This window comes from Vidua macroura, chromosome 4 (genome assembly GCF_024509145.1).
Source record: "Vidua macroura isolate BioBank_ID:100142 chromosome 4, ASM2450914v1, whole genome shotgun sequence".
Taxonomy (NCBI): Eukaryota; Metazoa; Chordata; class Aves; order Passeriformes; family Viduidae; genus Vidua; species Vidua macroura.
In genome coordinates this window covers 59,545,598-59,551,772 of record NC_071574.1, presented here as the reverse complement: position 1 = coordinate 59,551,772, position 6,175 = coordinate 59,545,598, and positions in this window count along the sequence as shown.

Below are 6,175 nucleotides of genomic sequence, written 5' to 3'. Positions count from 1 at the left end.
CCCTATTGAAGTACACTAGCCAAATAAATCCATCTTCCTTTAGGTGTTTGTCAGAAACTGGAAATTGCCATTAAAATATCAAAACTGTGCATCAATGAAATAGAACTTCTTTCCACATTTTAAATACTAACATCTACCTTGCTGTAAGATGTTTATTTCTCTTGTTTTCCCATCAGTCCAGAAAAGTGAAGCAAAGATAATTAATTTTCTTTACTGCTAACTCAGCCACTCCCTTTTCAGCCCTTTTTCTATGTGGTGAAAGCACTTGTCTCATCTGACATCCTCCCAATCTCTTGTGCCTCCTTTGGCACTTGCAATTGCATCAGCATATTGATACCTGTCTCCTGCTATCCAGCTCCCTGCACCTTCCATATATTTCTTAACCAACTCACATGTATTTTCTCCCCTGTTGCCCCTTATACCGGGTATTTGCATAGTGAAATCCTTGGACTCTTAAAGATCCTTCCATAAAAGGTTGCTTTTATTCTGCAAGGCTTATATTGTTTCTCACTAGGCTGGCCAGAAGTAGACTGAGGTCACTGCTTATTATCCAGGCCAGAAATATCTTATCTTTTTCATACATTTCCCTTTGGTTTTCCATTCTTTATTTCATCTTTTGCAATTAAAGTGCAAACTTATCAGGATGGGAGAGGTTTTTATTCTCTGTTTGTGTAGCATTTAATACAAGGCTTTTGGGACATGTGAATTCCTAGACCCTGCAGTAATAAAAGAATAAACACTTACAGACAGGGTAAAATAAGATATTGAAGGTAGAGTTATCTCCCAAACAAACATTATACATCACAGAAACTTAGGGCTACCCTCAAATTCAGAGAAATGCAGTAATATTAAGTCACCAAACAATGTTTGTCTGTTTGGACAATCTTAGTCCTGCTGTGACACTATATAATAACAATATGGTTATGGCATTGTAAGGATTTAAACTGCCATTGACTCAAACAGATTCTTTTTTTTTCTGTCCCTTGAGGACTGTCAAAGCAAGAGCAACATCCAGGGGTAGCCAAGGAGAGAGCTCCTGAGGATCCCCCTAAGCAACAATTTTCCTTTCTCTCACTGATAAATTAGAAACTCACAGCTCTGATGAATAACAGCAAAAAGGGACATAATTCTTAAAATAATTACTTTGAAAATATCTTATGGAAATACTTCAAATAATTCTGATGATATATGAATAATGAAGAGTCTGTATTTTATAACAGAAGTCATTAGGGATGAATAAAAGTCTGACAGAAGGTGTAAAAGTACCTATTTTCAATTAACTCTAACTCAAACTAAATAATGGATTTACTTGTAAATTCGCAGAAAATCCATTGCATAGTCTGTAAGTACTGTAATTTTAGGAACAATGGAGTATATTTAGTGCATAGAAAAGTGACTGGATCCCTCCTTTAAGTGGAAATTTAATTTCAGCCTCAACTTTAAAGCAGTGCTGGGCACCTTCATAATTCTCTTACTTCACTCTATCCACAGAGTGAAAATAGAAGATGAATAGGAGCCTACAAGGAAACTTCATATATCATCAGGGGGAAAAAACTTGACACATAAAGAGAGTTCCATGAATCATAAAAATACATTTCAATAACTAAGCTAGAAGGAAAAAAATCCAACCTTGATTGTCCAATTATAAATTACTACACTTTTGAGAATGCTCCTGTGGCATCAGTGGAAGTTTTTAACTAAGCCTGATGAAATCCTGTCCTTCTTGTGTTAGTATTTCCATGCTGTCTTATGTTGCTCTCATACTGCTGTTTAAAATATTTGCAGTAAAAATTCTTCTGGAAATGCACATGGTTTAAAAAAATAAAGAAACAAAATCATAAATACCATGCATGGCAATCCTGCAGATTTCATCCCCACCTCATTTCCTTTTCAGGACAATCTTCCAAAAATACATTCATCAGGAAGAGGAAGAAATCTTATGTAAGCATAAAATTGTTATCTTGCAATTTTAACATGTGTCTGGATTTTTGATAGTTTCTACATATTCTAAGGAATTATTTAATCTAAGTACAAACTATATAAATCCTAATTTTTTTTTTCACTATTGCACATCCATTATATTTTATGGATTGTTCTTAACAACATGGATGGAGCTGTGATAAACTACAGATTTAATAGATTTAACCAAGAACTATGCTGGGCATGTAGAAGAGGACAGTGTTTCTGTACGAATAATGATATAATTTCCTGTTCTTTCCAGTATATAGCCCTAATATTACATAAGCATATGGGCTGGGTAAGATTTATTAATGTTTTAGCCTGGCTTCCTTGTCCGCGTTCTGTGGATCTGCATGTCTGTCCTTCTTCCCTCTCTCAGAAATTGTCATCTGAGCAGGAAAGCCACAGAGCTAATGGCACCCCCAGATGTTATGCAAGAAGCTGTGTCTGAGCTGCAGGAAGAGGTCCAGCCTGGTACCAAGGAAAAGGCAGTTTGGAGGTGGTGATGGTGCATCCTGTTTGGCAGTGCCGGTGCTTATGTGTGTGCATGGGACAGGCAGTGGGCACACAGGCAGCTGCTGACAGCCACCCACAGATGTCCCCTGCAGCAGGGCATGCCACAAGGGGATGAAAGGGGTGGAGTGGGAAGACAAGACTGGTGGGCAAACACCTTGGGTGACACCACATTTCATTGTTCTTTTGGCCACTGAGTAAACTGTTGAGTTTTGCTGTGTCAACTCCACAGTGACAGTGGGTCTGATTAAGACCTTCAGCTTGTCCCCAAAGCATCCGTGATTCTTGTGAGATCTTTCACACAAGGAATTTCTAGCTTGCTAGACTAGAGGATAACAAAGGTGGGAAGTCCTTTGATATCTATATGTCCATGATTGTGGGTTATTTTCTGCACTCAGTAAAGGCAAATATGAATGCAATTTGGAGCTGTATTTTTTCCTGATTATGAAAGGGTTAAAAAGAAACACATTTGCAGCACAGAGGCAGAGCGACCTTGTGGGGAGCATTCTGGCCTGTACCAGCAGTTCTTTCTTCCTTTCCACATAGCTTCTAATGGAAAAGTACTGCCTGCCCTCTGTAAATTATTAATTTCTTCATGTTATCAGATACTGTTGATAAAAAGACAAGTGGCCCCTGTACTGAATGTCTGGGGTAAAATGAATAATTGCTGATGCCCTTTAAACTCTGTATAGGTTTTCATCTACTTTCTCCTGAGCTCGGCTTTGCACTGTGCAATGGACTGTTACACACTTTTAGCTGCTCACATGGAACTCCCTATGGAATAAACCGTTACTGCTTTCATTTTAGGTGCTGACTTAGACGAATGACTTTAAATTACTTACAACCTTCAGCTGATCTAAGATGTCAAACAAACTTTAAACTAGTATATGCTCAAGGATGTGTGAGCCTGAAAACAAGAAAAGGCGGAGGCGCTTTTTCATTAGTCACTGCTCCGTATGTGAAGGAAGGTCAGTCCCTGGCGCAGCTGGGCATGGAGGCAGCACACACTGTCAGTCAGTGCTCTTAGCTATTATTAATACAAACAACTCAAAGCAGTACCTCTGATAAAAGCTCAATAAAAGCTACTGAGATTAGGGATCATGTTAACTGGTGTCGATAGCATAAATTATCAAGTGGAACAGCTCCAAATTATAGCATAAAGGGACTCATTTAAGAAGGATTATACATCAGCTTCAAAAAGAATGAGGAAGTAATGGGAATAAAAGCACCTACCAGGCCCAACAAGTAGTACTTTTTGAAGGATTGCTGTACCTCAGAAGACTTCAACTTTTCAGCATAGGCAGTCAAAAGGAAATAACAATAGGCACAACAATAAGGGTGAGCAGCTGTCTAAAATGCTGTAATGTACAGAAAATGGCACTTAACACATATTCATGAGAGACAGCAGAGTATTCTGTACTGCAGAGAAATGCATTAGGGCTAGCAGCAGGACAGTCTAACTACTGAGGATTATCTTTGTAATATTCACTTTAGTTCCTCAGCATACCTTCTGAGGTTATACTGCCTCATCATTTGTCATACTACTGCTGAAAGGTAGGGAGCATTTCCAGACCAGATTATGCTCTTGATACTCTGAAGAAGAGAAATATCAGGTAGCTTGGTTGCACTCATTTCTTCCAAAGGGGCTTTCAAAATGAATTGCAGATCAAAATTACAAACTGAATTAAACTTCTACTTGGGTCTCCCTATACACTTACATAAATGTTGAAGGACTAGGACAATTGTGGACCAAATCCTGTACCATGAGGTCTTGCAGTGCTCTTTATGAATTTACCATTCTCCCTTTTAAGCATGGTGGGTTTCTGTGGAGGAACATGCCTAAGGTTAACTTGTGTTAACCTTACCCCGGCTATTTGTTCCCAATGAATTTCCTAAACACTTGCAAGAACTCGATGTTCTACTTTTCTGAAAACACTTCAAACTGAGAAAAATGAGCTGTTTGAATGCTGCTGTGGAGGAGAAAGTCCTGAAGACATAGTCCTCAGAAAAAGGAGCATCAGATCTAGTTGACATTTATAACACTAATTTATCCACTTTACTAACCAGACACATCTGGCAAATTAAGTGTGCTTGCCAACAACTTGAACTTATAGGAAATACAGAGCTAAAATGGGGTTTTGTGTTTATGGGCCAATATTGTTTTGGTGGAGCTATGGGGAACAGCTTGTAGAGTTCTCACAATATCTGTTTGTACATCCTACCACGAAGCTCTGTAGCTAAATAACTAATTAATAATATTTATCCTCAAAATAGTATTGTTGTTGAATTCAAACTATTAGGCAGTGAAAAGGGAGAAATTTCTGTAAACAACAACATTCAAAGCAGATCACAACCATGAAAGTCAGTAGTTTCACTGAGTACTGGTTTGGGGTATGGGTGGAAGGAGGTAGGGTATGGGTGGAAGGAAGTAAATGTGGGCTCAGAAATATGGTGCTCTGAACAGAGGATTGGTTGTGCTCTTTTGTGTTAAGGATTGTCTGAATTAGGCATATTAGAGCAAAAGCCTTTCAAGTTGCTTGGCTCCAACAGGGAAATAAGGTTTTGTAAGTTTTTCTTGTAAGTAATTGCCATAATATCAGCAACATTGGAATTAAATTCTTGAGAACTTGGAGACAGTGCCAAAGCTTTGATTTTCAACCAAAAATGTACTCAGATGAAAAAAGGGATAATGATAACACACAGTACCATTGTAAGTGTATTCCTTTTAGCAGGAAGGCCCAAAAATTAAATGGATGTGTAAAATGCCTTGGCTATTCCATATTTTATTTAGTCTGTCCAGTGATGTTTGAGGGAAATCAGACTATGTTGTTGTACTGGTTTCATAACTAACCTGAAGTTTTCTATACCTTATCTTGTACTTCTCATGAACATTAAAATTCTTTAAATGGTTATTTGTTGGCCTTGACTGATAATGTTGCCAGTGGAGGTATGTGGACTAACCTCCTGCCAAACTGGTTTGGTGTGTACTGCAGGGAACCAACATTACAGTTCAGGCAAACTATGCAAAATCAGACTTCTGTCACCTTAATAAACTTGAGAAAAATCCCAACTTGTCACTGAGGATTCCTCAAAATCAGGAAAATGAGAAGCTGAATGAGTTAGTAGACATTTCGTATAACAGATGGGCTGGAAGCTGCCCTCACCTAAAAATGCTAGAAAGTTGTATCCACCTTCTCCACTGCTTGTCTGAACTAATCACAGAACCAATTAGTGATGAGATGATTGAGCTAGACGCTGTCTCTGCTATACATTAGATTTCTTAACCCCTGATCTGAACAAATGTAAGACAAATGAGAAAGCAAAGGAGACCCTATTGGATTGCACTACCACTGTCATAAAAGATTATTCTTAAATTGTTTATTGAGTCTAGAAAGAGAAAAATATTTGACAGGAAGGAATAAATGCTGCCAACATTGATTGCTTCACATTTCAAGGGCAAATTTGAAAGTGTACTTTCATCATCAGAGGGATGTTCTCATAAACACCTGCAAGAGACATGAAAATCTGGCTGCTGGCATAATACAATAATAATCTAGAGATGCCTACATGCTGCACATGGGATGATGTGGTGTGAAAGGAAAGGAAAGAAAAGCAAAATGGACAAGAAGAACCACAAGGACTAATAAGCCAGCAGAGAAAACAAAAATTGTCATAGAAGTCTCCAGAATTTTCTTTTGAAACG